Raw genomic sequence first — 22,623 nt, forward strand, 5'->3', positions numbered from 1 at the left:
TCACAGGTAGATGCATTATCTAGTGATTACCTAGTAAGGGAGGTAATATTTTATTACCAGAAATGACAGGTTGATCCTTCATAATTTTGAAATGAAGATGCACCTCATTTTTCCAAAATTGTCTGGGAATACATCATTCCAAAGAAGAAATTTTCCGAGATAACGGATACATTAGCCATTAAAAAAGTGACTATATGGTAATATACTATACAGTAAGCATTGACTACTGTTTGTGTGTGTTCAGCATATTTCAGATAAAGACACTAAGGCTCGAAGAGAATCACATACTCACGGCCATCTAGGTGAGAAAGCTAGGAAGTAACAAACACAGGACCTAAGCCATATCTGCCGGACACCAAACCCTAACCTGCTTCCACCATGACATATTATCTTCAAGAAAAGGAGTAGTACCAGAGAAGGGCCAAATACAAACATTCATCATAAGTTGATTGCAAAAGCATATTTCTAAAGCACGTTGTACCTCTTTCTAATTTCTTAGACTACATAGAAAATAATTGCTTTTTAAATTTGTATTGAATTAGATTTATTGTTAGTGTCAGTCAATACGCCATAGGCTATTAACATCAAGCACATATGCCTGTCCCATCATTATTTTCAAAGCACTTTTACATGACAAAAACAACAACAACAACAAGACACTGTACAAACTGCAAAGAATACTTAATTGTCCCCACTTAGAGCCTGAGAATTCTGAGTCTTAAAGATCTTCCATGACTATCTTAAGAATTGTCATTTAGGAAGTGTCAGACCGAGGACAGAAATCAAATCATTTTAATTTCTGGTGCAGAAACCTTCCCTTCACATATTATTGATATCCTGAAAGGCTGTTGAAATTGGTAGCTCATTAGTCTCTCCTCAAAACGGCCTTACTGAGACTATGATTTTAGAGGACATGCACACTTTCCCATAATATTCCTGTTCCTCCCATGAGGAACAAGTTGTCAGTTACTTTTCATCTTTTTGCTACTCTGCTTTTTTATAGTAGTTCCCATCATTCCTCCTTTTAAATTCCTGCTACCAATTTGCTGTTGGCTTGAAATCCAATCATTAAGTGTTTAAAATAAGAATCTGCTGGCTATGAGAGACCATTTTAAAGTAAAGCATATGAGCTTGCATTTTACAGGAGATATTTGGTTGCTCTTAACAATTTTTTTTCCGACTGAAAAGTAATCCATGCTCACTATTTAAGAAATAAAATGTAGAAAGTTCTAAATGGGAAGAATAAATGTCATACTTAATCTCAGCAGTCAGACCACCCAATATTTTAGCTTATTTTCCACTCTATATATTTTAATATTATTACTATTACTGTGATTATCACTGTTATTATTATATTTAAATGGAAGAGCTTATATCCTGCTTTTTAGGATTTAAATTGAAATATTTTCCCGTGTCAATAAATAATTTTCAAACACATGAATTTTGATGTCCATATAAACTTCATGATGTGAATATGCCACAGTTTATTTCCCTTTTTTCCTTTGTTCCACATAATGTTCCTTTTGCTTTCATTTTTGGATCTAATTCTATGAAAATCATTTTTGTCCAATTAAAACTCCAGCTTGAATTTCTAGTTGTGAATTCAAGGTCTAAGTTGATGAAAAATTTGACAAAAGTCAAATTCCTTCTTCAGCAGTTATATAAATTTATACTCCCACAAAAATTAAATAAACTTTAATTATTCTTAATTAGTTACTCTAGTTCTGATAATGCTTTTTCTTGTTCACTGTAGGTTTATGGGTTGGGTTCCAAATACCTGAGGTTGAAATTAGAGGTCTCTAAAAAGTAAGTTGTTACTAGAATCAAGAATGCAAGCTTTTCATTACACTGTTAGAGATTTTTCATTATCCTTATATTCAATTTTATCTTTAGTAATTATTAGAAATGATATTATTCATTCACGCAAATGCACAAAAGGCCTCGTGCTTTGAGCTGCTTTTGTAGCCTTTGGGGGTTGGCACACACAACCATCTGCACTCTTCCCACTCTTCAGATCTGTACATCATTCTAAAACAACTGTCTGAAATTAAATTACAATCTGTAACTGTGCCATGGTGTAACATTAATTGGTCCATATTGCTAGCGAATCTGTTGGAAGAAAAAAGAAGGCTATCATAAAGCAAAATTTAAGAAACAGTCACATTTCTCAAACTATATTTTATATATTAGGATCTGTCCTTGTCCGTTTAGGCTACTATAACAAAATACCATAGACTGGGACAGGGTAGCTTATAAACAGCCCAAATTTATTTCTCACGGTTCTGGAGGCTGGAAATCCAAGATCAAGTTTCAAGAATGGTTGGGTTCTGGTGAAGGTTCTCTTTCAGGAAATACCTGGCAGGGCTGGGGCAGGTTCTCTAGAAGGCTGCATCAGTGTTCTGAGTCTAGGAATCAAGAGGTGACAATTGGAGTGGCACCAGGCATTATTACCCTATAGGGACCACAAGCCAGATTTTGCTTCTTGTTCCCTCAGATTTATACTTTGCTGGCCTAGAGATCTTAGCCCAGAGGGAGGAATATTTTCACCAGAAGACACAACAATGATTCCACTGAACTAGAAGTTAAGACTGCTGCCTGGCTCCTTTGGGCTTCTCATGCCTCTAAGTCAACAGGAAAAGAAGAGACTGACACTGTTGGCTGGGATGATTGATCCTGACTACCAACGGGAAGTTGGACTACTATTCTACAATGGAGGTAAGAAAGAGTATGTCTGGAATACAGGAAATCCCTTAGGGCATCTCTTAGTATTACCATGCCCTATAATTAAAGTCAATGGAAAACTCTGACAACCCAATCCGGGCAGAACAACTAATGGTTCAGAAGCTTTTAGAATGAAGGTTTAGATCACTCCATCAGGTAAAGAACCACAATCAACTGAAGTGTTTGCTGAAGGCAAAGGAACTACAGAATGGGTAGTAGAAGAGGGTAGTTATAAATACCACCTACAACCATATGAGCAGTTACAGAAATGAAGACTATAATTATTATGAGTGCAGTCATCCCTCAGTATCTGCAGGGGTATTGATTCCAGAAGCCCCTGTGGATACCAAGGTCCAAGGATGCTCAATTCCCTCTCATAAAATGGCACAGTACCATCGGCCCTTCATGTCCATGGCTCCACATCCAGGGATTCAACCAACCTCGGACTGAAACTCGATCCATGGCTGGTTGAATCTGTGGATGCAAAACCTGTGGATACAGAGGGCCAACTACATTTATTGAAAAAATCTGTGTACAAATGGACCTGCACAGTTCAAACCCATGTCATTCAAGGGTCAAGTGTATTTCTTCCCTATTTTGTAGTGAATATGTTTCTATGCATTTATACATATATTAAACAAATATATTTGGCTATTTTTTCCTCTCTTATTCTCTAATCATATAACATAAGAGGTATTGACTTTATATCAGTAGTTACTTATCATTAATTGTATAGTATTTAAGTTATAAGACATCAGAAGAAGAATAAACAACACACAAAGACCTTACCTCTTCTTCTAGGGAAGAGATTAGTTCATTTTTTGTTGTAATTAGGATAATTGGATCATGTTAGTTGGAATTACGACCTTGCTCTCGTCTTTAGAGATGAAGCATGGTTTAAGGAGATGGGTATGAGTGTGCAATTGACTAAGGGTGGACTTGTGATGGTTGGTTTTATGTGTCAACTTGACCATGCAAAGGGATGCCCAGATAGCTAGCAAAACATTATTTCTGGGTGTGTCTGTGAGGTTGTCTCCAGAAGAGATTAACATTTAAATCAGTAGACTGAGTAAAGAGGGTCACCCTCACCGGGGGGGGGGGGGGGTGTGCTATCGTCCAACCCCTTGAGGGCCTGAATAGAACAAACAGCTTGAGCTGAGACACCCATCTTCTCCTGCTCTTAGACGTTCCTGTTCTCGGGCTTTCGGACTCAGATGAAGACTTACAACATCAGCTCCCAATTCTCAGATCTTTGGACTCCGACTGAATTACGCTACCTCTTTCCTGGTTTTCCATCTTGCAGTCGGCAGATCGTGGGACTTCTTGGCCTCCGTAACCATTTGAGCCAATTCCTAGAATAAATCTCTCTTTCTCTCTCGGCTCTGTCTCTATCTCTGCCAACTATCCATCTATATTCTATTAGTTCTGTTTTTCTGAAGAACCCTAATACTGCCCAAGTGGGTAGAAAATCCATTTACACATTATTAGTCATTTCTCTTCATCCCATTAACCAGTTATTGCACTTGTGTGTATCAAACCCTAGCTTTCCGTTCAAAGGACTACTGTAGCATACATAAATAATTAGGGAAAGGAGTTGCCCTCTCAAACTGGAGATATTTATTTCTTCTTAGAGGACCCTTTCTCCAGGGCGAGGCAGATCCAGCTCTACATGTAAAAAGGCCTTATTCTTATGTACCAGTCTCATCCTTTTTTTCTTTCCCAAAACACACTGCCAAGTGAATCCAGGACTGAAATAATAAGAACACTATCAAAACAAAACAACTGCTCACTCTTATGATCTATAAATTATAAGACGTGTATTCTTAGGCACATTCATATTTTACACTCTTGCACACATATCGTACTTTACTTTCACTTCAAGTGATTATTTCCCTTTATCTTTCTCTTCCCTTGGTCTTGTGCATATTTTCTTGCTTCCCCTAAGAGAGATAGATCATTCCCTAGCCTTGTAACATCCCTATGGTAAAAGTAGGGAATTTTAGGATTTCTTACTGACTTTTGCTGACTCATAAATAATAACGTTAGTAAGTTATGAGCACTTTGCTATGGGACATTATGAAGTGAGAAAGCAAATCAACTAATGGCTTTTTCATACTGGCCTTGAGTGAGAACTGAGTGAATGTGTGTGTGTGTGTGCGTGTGTGTGTGAGTGTGTGCATATGCACGTGCTTTGGCTGAATAAGAGTCTCTGCACTGACAGGCTCAGATCATCTCAGCCATTATTCCTGGTTCCCCAGTTAAGCATGGCAAGTATCCCACAGTAACCAGACTCCAGCGTTCCAAGCCAGCCTGCAAATAGATGCTTATTACAACGAGGTAGATAACAAATGATGTGTGCAAACAGTATGGTTTACGAGCAAATGCTAATCTAGTGTGTCTTTTTCCTCCTGGCTCACGGAATAAGGGCTATTTGGCTGCTTTTGTTTATTTAAACCAAGAAGAAAAGACGATGATACATTGAGAGTCTTCAGTATTTTTCCCTTGACAAATGTGTGGCAGCTTTCAATTTGATCCAAGTACTTCTGTTTTTATTCTCAGTCCCATCTCCAGAAATGATTACTGTATTTTTCTATTGGTCTTACACTGATGCATTCTTCTACAGCATATTGATTTCTAACTCGTTGCTGGCAGCTCATCATTCAACTTGTAAGATACATTATTCTGTACGGGAATCGAAGTTTCATATTATCCATCTTGATCTTTTATTCTAAGCAATGTTATCTCCTTTTTTATATACTTCAGGGATTTTTTTCCCTCCCTAAGGATTTACCTTGTTTAAAAATGCATATTTCTTCATTTTTTGTTGTTGTTAATGAGGTATTAAACTTTATTACAAGGCACACAAAGGGATCGATTTAGAAGCTTGATTTTTGAAGAAGTAGGAAAAAGTTACTGAGTAAACCTTAATATTGCACTAGTGGTATGAACTGCATCCTCAGGAGCTCCCAAGCCACCAGGAAGCCAACATCAGAAGCCCATGTTCTGCTTTCATGCAGTTCCCTTTCCTAGAACCACATACGAATTTATCTTAGCACTGCAATGTCTGTTTCTCTTGAATGAGAAGTGCAGGAAGAAGAGATAAATACATTGATCCAAATGAAGAAGTAGGAGCATAGCTAGATCTACAGTAAGTCCACGCCCTACGAACCTTCAAGTTGCGAACTTTCAAAGATGCGAATGTGCGTTCTCATGTTCACTCACGTAAGTTAGTTCACGTGTCTGGCATACACTGTCACATTCGTGCATCCTCTACAAGTGATTGTGCTTTTGTGTACTTTACTGTATAGTACTGTTGTTGTGCAACACAAGAAGCTTATTAGTGAAGATCTGACGGAATTGGAGGCTCAGAGAAAGGACGAAGAGAGACAAGAGGAAGAAGAAGTAACTGAAGAACCGAAGAGATTCATAACACAGGAAATGGCAAGGGGATTTTTTTTTTTTTTGAGGAGGCACTGTTAGTTTTTGAGGCACAAGACCTGAACGTACAATGGTACATGAAGGTTGCAGCAGCCGTTCAGACTGCAATCCAGTGCTACCATGTTATTTATGAGGAGAAAAAAAGAGCTACTACACAGACATCATTCGACCATTTTTTCAAGAGGGTAGATAGAATTGAATCCAGCAAGGAAGCAGAACCTGTGCCATTGACATCAGGCGTGAGTGAAATTGCAGCTTGCCCTCCGTCTCCTTTGCTGATGATCCTTCAGCTCTACCATCTCCCACCTCCTCTCCCTCCTCCAGTCAGTAACTCTTCTTTCCTGTTCACTCGATGCCAACCCCTGGATGCCAGCTGTTGTACTGTACTACTGTACTTTTCACGGTACTGTACTGTAAGATTTAAAATGTTTATCTTTTGTGTTTGTTTTTTATGTATTATTTGGGTGAAAAGTATTATAAACCTATTACAGTGCAGTACTATATAACCAGTTGTGTTAGTTGGGTACCTAGGCTAACTTTGTTGGACTTACGAACAAATTGGACTTACGAAGGTGCTCTCAGAACGGAACTCGTTTGTATGTCGGAGACTTACTGTACACTGTCACCAGTGTTTGCAATGGTTCAGTATCCTTTAAGATATCCTTTAATTCGTTCTCTGTTTACCTTTAAGATGAAGCAAGATCTAATTGTCAGCTGGCTGTTGGGGCCAAAAGGATGCTTTCTTCAGGGCATGATAGGGAGGGAGGGGAGAGAATGGAGGACTTTCACCTTTAAAGGAATACTTTCCAACGCTCAGTTATGCTGGCCTTAGCAGAACCCTGCGTCTCTCCTCACCTGCACTCTCCCTGCCTTTACAAGCCAGTCCGCATCTCACTCTGAAGCTAATCTTCTAAAGAGAAGGTTTTATCATGTCACTCCCCTGCTCAGGAACCTGCAGTGGATGAGAGCAATAGTATTAATGCCTCACATGAGCATTGAGGTTCTCCATTTACAAAGTGCTCTCACATATGTTATCTCATTTCTTCCTAACAACAATCTCTGAGTACTTGTTAGATCAGGTCCGAACTCCTTACACTGAGCACAGCCTTCACACTTTCTTGACTAGTCAGCTGTCTTTTTCTTCTCCCAGACAGAGCCTTCGGTCTCTCCTTCACTCCCAGACAGCATCAATTTTCACCTTCAAGAACTGCCTTCTACAGTCCCCCTGCCCTCTGCCTGAAAAATACTCTAGCCTCATTTGCCCCCATGTGAAAGCCAGGAGGCAATGCCTGGTGGCCACAGGGATCATGGTTTCTGAGGACAGTCTGCAAGAGAACATCTACGCTTTCTGGCCTCACTCCGCCCAGTTTGTACGTGGACATACTGAACAGCTTCTCTCACTCCCGTGGATGACCTCCGTTACTGAAGTTGTATTTGGCATATAACCTCGGCCTCCTGACCCTTGTCTCTATGTCATGCTTTTTTTTGGCTCAGTTTGCTTGCAGATTCAAGTTAGGCAATGACTAGACCCACCAGGAACTTTCCTCAACCACTTGACATAGCTCTTAAGAGTGCTTTAGGATGCCATCATTAGAAAATATGACATATCTACTAACCTTACCAAGAATTCCATAGAAGTGTTTTCTCCGTTTAGTAACTTCACTTTCTTTTCAGAAAAGCTTTAAAATGACCAACATTACATCATCTATCCTCTTAAGCCTGAAAGACAATGAGGTAGGAGTAAGTAATGCAGACCTTCTTAACCTCTGTAACCTTGAATGCCTGTATAAAGGTGTCTACCTTCTCAGTCTCCCTGGTAGCTGGATTACAGGTCAGATGAAAGCCAAATCCAAGATTTTTTTTCTCTATAAAATGACAGCCACAGTATTCGCTTCTGAGACCTTCATGAAATTATCTGTAATAGGACTGTACTTTTCTCTGATTATTCAAATCGAGTGCTAAAAGTTCATGAAAATAGATGTCTAAAAGCCCAAAGTTAAAAAACACTCATCACCTCAGCCTCTACATGGAAAAGACTTTTCTTTTCTTCTATTTCTTTGTCTTTCTTTTCACCACTCTGTTTCTCCCTCTTTATCTCTCTCCTTTCCTTGCCTCTTTATTTTTTCCTTTCCTTTCTTATCTCCTTTTGCTTCTTGCCCTCTTCCTTCTCTTTCTTCCATCCTTTTTCCCATTCTTTTTTTACACTAATTTGTTAGCCCCAGTAGTTATCATTTCTTAGAGAATCTGGCCCTATTGTCATCAGTTCTCAAGTCTGAAGAGAAAAGTTCTGGATAATGAAGTACGAGTGTGTATTTTTTCACCAAGACCCCCCAGTTCATCAGCAAACCCAAGCGACAAAGGCAGCTATTGACAAATGGCCACACTCATAGTCACCTGGCGAGGAAAGACCACTTCCCAGTGTGTCTCCATCCTTCCCCACCACAGCCTCCTCTCCACTTTCTGTCACTGCTGTCCTCCACTGCCATCTTTCTTGATCACCCTGCTTTGTCCCCTTCAACTTTACTAGCAGAACGATTTCTCTGCCCATTATTCAGTATAGAACCTATACTTTTACCCCCATACCATCATAACATATAGAGGAAAAACAACAATCATCATTTCAAAAACAAAAATGTAGCCTAAACTTAATTATGGAAAGCAATAATCCCACTCTTCCCTTGTTTTCTTCATGCTAATTTCTGCGATTCCCTTTACACTCCAAAAACAAGCATATTCATTCGCATCTGCTCTAACCTACAGCATATTGTAGATATGTATTCTTACCATGAGCCATACCTTTACTGGCCTTGGTGTCTTGCCTGGGGGTGTGACCTAGACCTGACCCCTGAGGGTTATTGAGCCCCGTCATCACCAAGCCCTTCTCAGCCTGAGGATGCTGACCTGTGCATTAACCATTAACACCAGGCGTTAAAAATCGAGATGCAACTAAATGGATTGCTTGTGCACCAATCATCATCTTTCTTTTCCCCACTCTAATGAAACAATGGCCCAATCACCTCCTAGTAAGTAGGGTCAATAACATCTTTCAAGTTGTGACTTCCAAGGATAAAATGGTTCCATGTAAATATGTCAGTGGAGCTTAGCTTCAACTGTGTAACATTGTTTCCAGAATAATAAAATACTTTGTATTGTAGGTGTGAGGAGCCATTTACTTCATTCTTTTATCAGTTTGTTTGACAGTATCAGTTAGGGTTCTCCAAAAGAAAGAACAGCAGGTGACAGAGAAAATTGGCCCACATAACTGTGGGGGATGGCAAGTCCAAAATCCATAGGGCAGGCAGGTGGCTGATGGGCTAGAAACAAATAGGGTTTCTATGTTACAGTCCTGAGGCAGAATTGCTTCTTCTTGAAATCTCAGGTGTTGCTCTTAGAGCTTTCAACTGATTGGATGAGGCCCACCTACATTATCAAGGGTAACCTTCTTTACTTAAAGTCAGTTGATTATAAATGTTAATTACATCTACAAAATACCTTCACAACAACATCTAGAATAGTGTTTGACCAGAGAACTGGGTACTGCAGCCTAGCCAAGTTTCCACATAAGAATAACCATCACAGTGATGATGGGTACTCATTATAGTACCTGTTATTTAGCACCTGAAATGTCTTAGGTGTCTTTCTTGGTGCTTTGAATGAGGAGTCTCTTGTGTTCCTCAGTAAAATCTTATGAATTATCTGTTGCTATTTTCACTTGTGACATGAGGAAACTGGTTCTCTGAAAATTTTGCCCAAAGTCACAAAGCCAATATATGATCCAGTCAGGAATGAAACTCAGGTTTAATTTGACTACATAATGCAACAGAATGAACACTTGGGGGAAAGAAAGTCAGAAAATTCAGATTCAAATACCTTCTTTCACAGTATCTAGCTTTTGAACTTGAGGCATGTAATGGTATTATTTTCTCCATATCTATAGTGAAGAGTTTGAATTAGATGATCTCTAAAAATATTCTGTATTTCTAGTTTGGTACTGTACACATCTTACCTGCCTGTCTTTTAGGATACAGTATTGCCTTTTAAAGAGTAGACATTTCTTTGGAGTTGGGATTGGGCTGTTGTTCTCTTGAGCCACATAATGAACATTTTGTGCCGGTTGATTATTCAATTACAACAGAGAAGAGACAAGCCATTATAAGGAATTATGAATCTACACATTGGAAGGAAATCCTGTGATTCTGTTTTGCCTATTGGCCTTTCCATCTGTACTTGTGTTAAAATGAAACAAAATACAATTTAATGAAAAGGGAGCCACATGAACAGAAGCAAACAGTAAGGATGGCTGATGCCAGATGGTGAAACCTGCAGAGCTTCACTCAACACTTTTTTTCTTCCTAGTTGTCTTGGCCCAGTATCTACCTACCTCAGTAACAGAAAGCAAGTTTTTAACACTGTTACCTCCTGCTGAGCCAATGCAGTTTATGAAAGAGCAGGCTGGATTCTTTTCATCTCATACATCAACTCCAGCACTGTTGGCTAAGTTCCATTTGCAGAATCTTTATTACTGCTGATGATGTCAGAGGAAAAGAACATAGCATGATTAATAGATTGCAGGTGGAATTTATAACACTGGCAGCTAAAAATGATCTTTTGATTTATCAACTGAGAACATCCAATGTAAAAGTCACTGAGATTGAAAAAAATGTGTTCAAAACCCACAAGATCACTTTAGAAATCGATTTTCTATCTATAATTACAATTTAAATGTCATTAAAAAGCTCTTTCCTTGAGGTTTTGCATGTATTTTTTGGTCTGTTAGAATCATTTGCCCGTCTGAGGGGAATCATTACAGAGACTCCTTCTATAAGGACCTACTTTTGCTTTTGTAAATAACGTACTCTAATTCCAAGACAATGAAGCATGTGTGTATACATGCACTGTAGTTACATGTTGTTTATGATTACAATCCTCATTTGCTCAGAACTTACATTTTCAGAGCTTCTGGCTTTTACCCTACTCCTCTTTTTTACTGTCTCTTTAATCAAAAAGATAGAATTTAACATTTTACTGTTTGACTTAAACCTTTTTTTCTAGGAGATCTGAATAAAGCTGCATTGTTTTCTATTTAGAGTAGAGACAGCTAGTGCTAGGTAATGACCTGGTAAAAGGTTCACAGCTTCTTGGAGTTGATTCAACTGCTTGCGTCTTTTATAATACTATTGCCTTTTAAATAGGCATCCAAAGGTAAACATACCTAATATGTCACTTTTAAACAGGAAACAGCACAAAGAATAAAAATGCTATTTTTAAAGAAGAATTCCTGGGTATTGCAATATCAGTGTTTTATTAAAAGTGTAAGAAACATGTTGTGAGAAAGATATCAGTTGAAATATTTGTGCAGAGTCCATTCTTTTCTCACATTACCCTAATTTGATTTTCTTTGTTGACTCTATAAAAATCTATCTCCTCTTACAGAGTTAGCTGAGATGGTTTCTTCATTCATTCCCATTTTTTCATGCAACTGACATTTTTGATTGATATTTAGACAGTCAATTTTACTTGTAACGGAGGACACTTTTGATAGTGTCAGAAATACGTAGTACGTATTAGAAAGGTCAACTTTCAGAAGATATGGAGAAAGCCCAGTAATAGTATCAGCTTCTGTGCATTAAAAATAACCTAACCTTCAGAATTCTCTCTTTATTATGTGGCATCAATATGTTAAGGTCCATGTCAATTTTAAAAATATAGTTGCTTGAAAAATAGTTTTAAACTTTGTATGGAAACACAAAATATTATCCTGAATAGCCAAAACAACCTTGAGAAAGAAGAACAGAGCTGGAAGAATAAAGCACCCCAACTTCAGACCATACTACATAGCTACAGTAGCCAAAACAGTATGGTACTGACACAAAAATAGACACATAGGTCAAGGGAACAGAATAGAGACCCCAGAAATAAACCCATGCACTTATGGTCATTTAATCTATGACAAAGGAGGCAATAATATACAATGAAGAAAAGAGTCTCTTCAATAAGTGATGCTGGGAAAACTGGACAGCACATATAAAAGAATGAAATTGGAACATTTTCGAACACCATATACAAAATTAAACTCAAAATGGATTAAAGAACTAAATGTAAGACCAGAAACCACAAGACTCCTAGAGGAAAACATAGGCAGAACACTCTTTGCCATAAAATGTACCAATATTTTTTTGGATCTGTCTCCTAGAGCAAAGGAAATAAAAGCAAAAATAAACAAATGGAACCTAATTAGACTTATAGGCTTTTGCACAGCAAAGGAAACCATCAACAGAATGAAAAGACAACCTACTGAATTGCAAATGAAATGCCTGAAATGACATGACTGAGAAAATATTTGCAAATGATATGACTGATAAGGGGTTAATATCCAAAATATATAAAAAGCTCATACAACTCAGCATCAAAGAAACAAACAACCCAGTTAAAAAATGGGCAAAAGAACTGAGTAGACATTTTTCCAAAGAGGACAGCCATGGATTTCAGCTGTTCCAAAGAGGACATGCAGATGGCCAACAGGCACATGCTCAACATCACTAACTATTAAGAGAAATGCAAATCAAAACCACAATGATATATTACCTCACACCAGTCAGAATGGCTATCATCAAAAAGAACACAAATAACAACACTTGACAAGGATGTGGAGAAAAGGGAAACCTTGTACACTGTTGATGGGAATATAAATTGGTGCAGCCACTGTGAACACAGTATGAAGGTTTCTCCAAAAACTAAAAACAGAACTACCATATGACCCAGAAATTCCACCCCTGGGTATATATCTGAAAAAAACAAAACAAAACAAAAACACTAATTTGAAAAGATACATGCACCCCAATGTTTATAGCAGCATTATTTACAATCACCAAGATATGGACATGTCCATCAACAGATGAATGGATAAAGATGTGATATATATATATATATATATACATATACATGCATATACACAGGTATATATGTATATATACATATGCACAATGGAAAACTACTCACCCATAAACAAAGAATGGAATTTTGCCATTTGCAACAACATGAACAGACTTGCAGGGTATTATGCTAAGTTAAATATGTCAGAGAGAGAAAGACAAATACTGTATGATATTACTTACATGGGGAATCTAAAAAATACAACAAATTAGTGAATATAACAAAAAAGAAACAGACTCACAGATATAGAGAACAAACTAGTGGCTACCAGTGGGGAGAGGGAAAGTGGGAGGGGCAACTTAGGAATAGGGGATTAAGAGGTACAAATTATTATGTATAAAATAAGCTACAAATATATATTGTACAGCATGGGGAATATAGCCAATATTTTGTAATAACTGTAAATGAAGTATAACCTTTAAAAATTGTGAATCACTATATTGTACACATGTAACATATAATATTATACATCAACTATACTTCAATTAAAAAATATATATTTACTTGTGTCCTTGGACTTCTCCTGAACAAGCTTTAACACCCCAAATCTATGGATATAATCCCTGGTAACATCTGTCAGTGCTTGAATTATTTTTCACTGTGATTTTCCATGGTTATTTTACAGTTAACATACAATTTTTTTTTTTTTTTTTTTTTTTTCCGTACGCGGGCTTCTCACTGTTGTGGCCTCTCCCATTGCAGAGCACAGGCTCCGGACGCGCAGGCTCAGCGGCTATGGCTCACGGGCCCAGCCGCTCCGTGGAATGTGGGATCTTCCCGGACCGGGGCACGAACCCGCGTCCCCTGCATCGGCAGGTGGACTCTCCACCACTGCGCCACCAGGGAAGCCCAACATACAATTTTTTTAAAAAAAAATTTTACCTGAAATTAGCCTCTAAATTTCTCTAGTTGATTGCTAGGTCATAAGCCAGTTGGAGACATAGCAGGTATGCCTCTCAGTTAATAGAGTCGTGTGTGAAGGAAATTTAAGTTTATGTTCTATTATCTCAGCTTAATTTTGAGCCTCTATCCCACTGGATTAGTGATGCCATTATTTTTAGTCTTTGGAGTTAGGGGAGCTTTTCCCTGATTCCTAATGCCTCAGCTTTTGTCAAGGTGTGGAGTGGCTTACACACTGGCAAGAAATTAAGGGATGAGAGGTCAACTGGTCCTCAAGTTATCCATCCTCAAGTCAGAAGAGACATAAACCATCATCTGAGCATAGATTGTACCTTTGGTGTTGTATCTAAAATGTCATCACCATACCCAAGGTCATCTATATTGTTCTTCTATGTTATTTTCTAGGAGTTTCAGAGCTTTTCTTTTTACATCCATTTATATCCATTATATCCATTTTGAGTTAATTTTTGTGAAGTAGTAACATCTGTGTCTAGATTTTTTTTGTTCTTTTACCCATGATCGTTTGTTTTAAAACAAACAAACAACAACAACAAAAAAACTGCCTTTTCTCCATTGCATTACCTGTGTTCTTCTGTCAAAGACCAGTTGACTATATGCATGAGGGTCTGTTTCTGGGCTACTGTATTCCATTCATCTGTTTGTCTTTTACCTAGAGTTCCTGATTTTTAACCCCCCAATTTCCTTTTTATAAATTGGGACATTGAACATTGCATGGGGTGCCCTAGAATAATGTCTTCATTATAAAATTGGTTCATCAGTTGTCACTTCTAATTAAACACAATTAAAATATAACTGTCCATCTTCCTCTGCAGTCTGTCCTTGCACTTAACATTTAAAGCAAATGCCTAACCAACTTCTTAGTATTAAAATCCACATAATCAATCTTTTTCTAAAAGCTGTTTTTATTTTTTCCCTTCTATGAGTTCTGGGAACCCTCATCCTATTTTTGTAACCATTACTGGGAATTGGTGAATCTCACCAATGCTATTGCAGTGATTTTCCCCAGTGCTTGTTTCCATTAGAATGCTGGTCTGTCCAACTGCTTGACCCTGCAGTGGCCTTCTCACTCCTCACATTGCCATCAGCAGTGATCATGATAATATAAGAATCTTGCAGATTCCTGTGACAGAGTTTATGAATTGCCTTGAAAAGTGTTGTGCACCTACTAAGAATGGCTTTTCATGATGAATTAAGTATTCATTGGATTTAACCTGGAGACCCAGGCTTATGTTCAAGTTTTGCTAATAGCTATCTATATTTTCCAGTAACATGGAAAAAAATATCTAACTTAGGAAAAAGTATCTAACCTTTTTTGCATCTATTTTTGAAATTCCTTTAACAAGCAGTGATGTTTTCAGGCCTTGTTTAGGTCTGTTCAAAAGACTTTGTAAGGAATATATATGGAATATACATGCCTATGTGTTTTGAAAATTATTATTCAAATGTTGGTAATTCATTTTTATTCCAAAGATACAGAAAATGATATTATTGATTCAGTCATGTTGAAATAATTAACGATATGGTGTTTGAATATGTTTTAACTTTTTTTCTCTCTCTTTTTTTTTTTTTTTCTGTTTCTGTGAGAACAAAACGCTTCTAGGAGGGCTTACCACAAGGACATGAGCCCTTAGAGACTTCTTGCTCTATAAATATTCTGCTCGTCTGAGATCTTTTCTGAACTTCAGAATATATTATAAATGCTAGGAGATATTTTTACTTCAAGTAGAGTAAAAATTGAAATTCAAACACTTTCAAATGAACGGCAAAATTAAAGAGATATAGTGTTGCATTATTTCATCAGAGCATCTGATAAAGAGTTTCCTGGTAAAGATGTTCTGTAAGGATGTTCTAAGTGGAGTTGTCACCATCTGCTCACTCATCCAACCTACTCCTCCCCAGAGTCCCAACTGTATCAGCATCTCCATTTGTTCACCTGCTCAAATAAGAATATTGTCAACTCTCCCTGTTTCCTCTTCTACATCTCAGAATTCTCTTGCTTCTGCCTCTTCCAGGTTCGCTGTCATTGCTCCTGTTCAGGCTCCACCCCTCTGATCTAGATTATTGTATAAATTTCTGAGATCTTTGTCACTCTACCCCCTGCAGCCTCCACCTCCAATCAATCCTGTCAGGTTAACCTATGCAAAAAACTCAGATCCAGATACATCTTTTTCCTCCTTTAAAGAAAATCATCACTATTTCTCCCTTTTCTTTAAAGGAAATTTCAAACTATTGTAATATATTAGTGTGGTTTCAAGACCCATTTCAGTCTAGTTCCCAAATAACTTTTCAGCAATCTCTTAATCACAATTTTCACATTCAATCTTTTCTCAATCGTATTCCACACTATTTTCTATTTCCCTAAAATGACACCTCTGGAGCACTTCATGTCAAAAGTATTCTTCTACTCTTCCTAGTTTCTGAGTTAAGGTGAGAATTTTCTATCTAAAGGGGTTCTGAAAAATTGTAAATGTATGTGGAGGAAAATCAGAAAATCTGAATACTGTCTTTGAGGAATGCTTGAAAATCAGGGGTTTTGTTGTTTTTTTGGAATGGGTGTTTGTTTATTTGGCCTAGAGAAAATAAAACTTTCTGAAGCTAATTTTAATATTTAAAACATGTCATGATGTAAACAGAATAGACTAATTCTTTGTAGTACAACAGGATTTGAACAAATGAGTGGAATTTATAGTGATGCAATCTTTTGATGAGTATTATTTTTTTCAAAACAAAGGACAATTTTAATTGGCATTGGAAAAAAGAACACGAGTGTACTGCTAACCTAGTCCCTTTATATACAGGATTTCTTTAATCCTCACTACTCTGTAAAATTTTTAAGAATGTTTACTGATAAAAGCAGAGAGATTCAGAAAGGTTTAAGCAACAAGGCCAAGATTTAAATTCCAAAATGACTCACTCAAAATGAAGTGTGTGTCTACCCTACGTTCTGAGTACCTTGCATTGGAAGTAATTGAATTGCTTCCAAATGCCCAGTTATTAAAGATATGATAAAAGGGTTTTCTGCATTGACGGGAAGGAAGAAATCTGTGCTTTAAAAAAAAGATTTCTTTCAATGTTAAGATTTGATAATTTACTAGACTAAAAAGATTGATATTAGTAAACATCTCTTTAAATTGCTAGTTTTTTTCCAAATGTATTGTTAAGACTGGCCATCAAATGAAACTAAGCAAGTCTCTGCTCTCTCCAGGGAATATTAATCCGAGGAACCTGATGCAAGTTTTCCTGTTTCTTGTTCCCACACACCTTCCCAAGGTCTTCTAGTAAAATTTACTCTAGGAGATTAATGGCAGTATATTTTCATGACCTCTATAGTGCAGAATTAGCCTCTATAAATGGCAGTTACCTACATTGATCATAAAATTCAACATCCTAAATTCTATTTCAGATTTTTCAGTGGCCTCTATATTGTTTCCTAATATTATTTCCTAACTGATACCTTCTTTGATACGAAACTTGTCAGAGGGCTTACAAAGCTTCTTCAGAGTAAAGGAAACCTCCCAGAAAGGTGTTACTCTTCTTTTAAATTGTTCTGCAATGTTTCACAGTGTATAAGTAAACATATGAATCTAGATAATTATCAAAACAGAACAGTCCCAAAAACTCAAAGGACAGATACCTTGAAGACTCACCTTAACCATGGTCATGTTATATAAAGTAGACCTGAAATTAGGAACATAATGTCTGTTCAGCATTTTATATGGTTTAGTACCAAAAAATAGCTCTTTTTTTAATAATACTATATTTTATAATGATATTTTGTCTTTATACACACAGAATCATTTTCCAAGTAAAATAAACATGAACAACTAGTCAATTCTTTGGGATATCAAGCACCTGGAGACTGTACGTTATTTTTTTACTTACCCAAAAAATATCTGTTAAGATCCAACAGTATAAACTCGAAAGGAGGCTGGCTAACAGGTGATTAAACTGAGTTTGCTATCTTCAAGCACTTTTTCCAATATTTGCTCAACTTAATATACCACTCCATCTATCGCTCTAGCTTGATTCTGATCAAGCAGCATTTCAGCCTTGGCTGATATGCTAGATTGGTTACCATCTTCTCTAGGTTCTTCTTTCCCTTCTCAAATTTACCAGCGTGTGAAAAAGTTACCAGCTTCAGTTTAAACTTTCCTTGTTCATGTTTCAATTATTTCTAATTTGTTTGAGCAAAGTTTTCATTTATGATTGCACATCTACATTTTTTCCATAGGAGAAAAATTATCTGGGATACCTTTCTGGGTGAATTTTCCCAAAGGATACTGATAACGTGTTTTTGCAATATTATTTCTTAGCAACCTAAACCTTGACATTGGGCTGTTGTTACACACTCCTCCCCACTGGTCAGTCAGCTCTTTGGACTGTGAAGCTTCAGGTGGAGGAGGCAGTGACATAGCTGAGAGCAAAACACAGCAGTAGGTTCCGTGATCAGCCACATTTCAGAAGGAGAAGCATTAGCTGTCGCTGCAGCATTCAGCATGGCACTCACTCTGCCTGGCCTGAGATACGACTTAGCACAGTGTCATAAGTAAGTAATGATCACACAAGGTCCAAACTGTAAAATCCAGTTCAATATAGTTGAAAGCAAGTGTAGGATACAACGAAGACAGTTGATCACAAAACACACAGTTGATCCTGAATGTTTTGAACCCCATCAGAGTTGTCAAACAAGTTATAATATCACAATACACCCGGCGAGATCATCAATGTTCAGAATTTAAATATTTCCCATGTTATATATAACATTTAGCAGAACCAGATAATTGATTAACAGCTTATTCAATGCCCAAATTTCAGGAATTCGTTTTTTAATTAAAAAAAATTATATTACTAATAACTAAATTTTAAATTCAAACATATGATTAAAATGGGAATCACAAGTAATAACAATTCATTTAACAAGAATAAAAAATATTGATTTAGTGTTTCATAGGCAGCAAATTCTACTAGAATGTACTTGGCGATATTTAAGAAAGAGGCAATTGTCTCTGCTTTCAAGGCATTTATAATCTAGTGCAGGGAAAAATAACCAGAGCTTATAATGTAATTTGCAAACATTTGTAAAGCATAGAATTCAGTAACGTGAAGCAGAATGGAGCAAAGAAATCACCAGAGCAAGTGGGTAAACATAGGATTATGAGTTGCAAAGCATTTTAGGATTAAGAATTATATGAGCTCCTGTTTATTCATGCAGATCCAGGTGAGTGCAGAAATCTAACTTTTTACCACCACATATGAGTCTTGTGGTAACTCACCAGGAGGAGTTTAGTGCCAACTACGAGGCCTAAAGTGGTCTTCCACTGGGCAAATCCAAACCTGCCAGGGGCCTGATAGCTGGGATCACAGCTGGCCGCATACTGCTTTCAAACTGTAAATTCCTCTCAGTGTCTATTAGCAAAAAGACAGGAGATGAAGCAGGGGTTTCAGGGGCAGACAAAAGAAAAAAACCCTAAACTTTCAAATCAGGGAGAATATTAATATTTAAGAATATAATGTTAATCAATTATGCATAAAACATAATGTTAATCAACTATGTCAGAAAAACAAAAGGGGTTCCACTAAACCGGCCAGTGAAACATAGGAGATTAGGCACGAAATCAGTGCAACCAAGGAGTGGATTGTCAAATTCCGGAGCCCAAATTCAAAAGCAATATTTGGTGTAGTTCTGACACGGATAGCAAAATGGAGCACTTTGCAAACTAAGTGGAAGAAGAATGCTATGAGAGACCTGAAACCACAGACCACACTTTCTCTGACCTTCACCTTGATCTTGCTCTGTCCCTTTCATTACCTGTCTTGCTATGCCCCTCCCCTCCAAATTGTTCTACTCTGCTTTTCAGTTGACTACCCAGCTTAAACCAACATATCTCTTCCTTGTTTCTGTTTTACAGGCTCCTGCTTCAACGCATTGAACCACTTACAAAAGTTCTTTAGCATGGCTCCAGGCTGTCAGAGCCTCCTGGGAGGCAGTCTTTTTGACTACCATCCTCTTGGAGGAATTAAACATTAACTTGGCTAGAATTTCCTGTAGTACTCCTGTAGGCTTCAGAAGTGCTCCACAATGAATTATCCATAGTTTTCTTCCTGGGCTGTAAGTGGATAGTCTATTTATAAAGTATCTATAAAGGAAACATTTCTAAAAATTATTTTAAAATGCTTATCCTCAGTTGAATAAGACCAGAAAATCTTGAGCTTCTTATCTGAAAAAGTTACAGGAAGCAGGAATTTAAACTGTGCTGTGTTTGCTAGCAAAGCAAAAAATAAATACATACATAAATAAATAAAAACTAGCAAAAAGGTAAATCAATACTGGAACCTTGGGGTTCTTTACTATATAATTATTACTATTATTTTCTTATGATGTAAGTAGTTAATCTAGTCTCATCAAGTTATATTAATATTTTCTCAAGGTTAACAATTAATATCTTCCTCCAATTTAGAAGACGAACAAATTCAAGTTTTGACAGGCAGCATTATCCATGTCACACACATAAAAATATTTTTACATAAAAGCTATTGACCATATTTGATAACTGTCCCTGTCCTTGGCCTCAAAAAGGCTGAAAAGAATTTAGTGAAAACAATATTATAGAAGAAAGCCTAGTCGCCTTCCAATAAAACTTCTTCAGTAATTTTCTGGTTAGGAATTTAAAAAATTGTTGTGTTTTCTGTCTTGGTATTATCTTCTTAGAAACTAATCATCATGCCCATATTTGAAACATAGAAAATATGGGGGAAATGGAAGGAGATGATTTTTCAGAGAATTGAGGGAAATAATGTATTTTATGCATCATATCCTTCAGACATTTACTTATAATTACTGGATTTGTATTTCATTCTGAACTTTCTCCTTTTAGGGATGCTCAGAGGAGACTGTTTTTTGCATGGGTATATTTAGACATACCTTTTTTATTTCTTATAACTCTTTAATCAGAACTCTTTTGTCTAAGTTTACTATCTGAAAGATACTCTCAGTACACAGTCATCATATATTTATATAGAAAATTGTCTTCATGTTTTAGCATTATAGAATCATGTTTAGGTATCCTTATTCCTTTTAAAAAATGTAATTATATTACTTTCTTTTTCAAACATTTTTATGATCATATAATGTATATTTTTTTCTGAGAAAATCAAGCAGTACATATAGTACCATGTTCTTTAGTTCAAGTGGAAATTAAACTTTCTCCATATAAATCTTACATAAGTGCTGATAGTAGATACTATTTTCTTTCTTGTCTGGAATAAAAACATAAACCACAGTATCCTCATATACAAACTACCTCACCTACAAAAAATATATTCCACTTCATAAGACTGTTATGAGAATCAAGTCATATATGTCTTGAACAATTTGCAATATTAAGCAGTGTTTTATAGATTTCATAGTAATTTTAAATGAATTAAATATGCAAATAAATTGTTTTAAGGGCTTCCCTGGTGGCGCAGTGGTTAAGAATCCGCCTGCCAATGCGGGGGACATGGGTTCGATCCCTGGCCCAGGAAGATCCCACATGCCATGGAGCAACGAGGCCCGTGCATCACAAGTACAAAGCCTGCTCTCTAGAGCCCATGCTCTGCAACAAGAGAAGCCACAACAATGAGGAAACCCGTGCACGGCAACGATGAATAGCCCCCACTTGCCTCAACTAGAGAAAGCCCATGCACAGCAATGAAGACCTAACACAGATCCAAAAATAAAAACAAATAAATAAATAAATTTATTGAAAAAATTGTTTTAAGATACAGTATAAAAAATGTGGTTGGTAAAAGAAGTTAAGGGCTACCACAGAGGGGTCAATCCTGATTATATTTAATATACATAAGTGGGTCTTGAAATATTCAGAAATTACTCATTTTGTCTACTTATAGCAATGTACCATTAATCTAGAGAGGGAAAAATATCACTTAAAAATATTTAACTTTTAATAATACTTCCAGGGATAAAATTACAAAAGTCTAGATGCTTCAAGTTAAACATTGAATTAAACAAATTCCACTTAATATCAAAACAATTCTTCATATCATTGAGGTTCATTATCAACACCAAAGTTCTTTAACACATTTAACGTCATCTCATCCCAAAAGCTCAGTGATGTAAGCAGGGCATAGACTGTAATCTCTCTTTTTTTCACCAGTGGGAATATAGTAGCTCAGACTTGAGTGACCCCATTGCTTTCATAGGACTAGTAGAAGGATATGTGAGAAGGAGAATAATGTTATCCTCATCCATAAGCTTTCCTCAGCTTATGCCTTGGAAGCTCCATTCAGTTACACCTACTGATCCTTTAAAAAGTAATTCTTCATAAGAAAGGAAAATAATTATAGACACATTGACCCTTCCCCTCCACATTTACATTATCTATATAATTATAGCAAATAAAATAAATGTGGTCTGAAGTATAAAGCTACTTGTTTGTGAATGGGCACGACTGCTTATTATAAACTATACCAGTCCAAAAATCACTATGCATTTTTTTTTTTTTTTCGGTACCCGGGCCTCTCACAGTTGTGGCCTCTCCCGTTGCGGAGCACAGGCTCCGGACGCGCAGGCTCGGCGGCCGTGGCTCACGGGTCCAGCCGCTCCACGGC

Source organism: Lagenorhynchus albirostris, chromosome 8 (genome assembly GCF_949774975.1).
Source record: "Lagenorhynchus albirostris chromosome 8, mLagAlb1.1, whole genome shotgun sequence".
NCBI classification, from domain to species: domain Eukaryota; kingdom Metazoa; phylum Chordata; class Mammalia; order Artiodactyla; family Delphinidae; genus Lagenorhynchus; species Lagenorhynchus albirostris.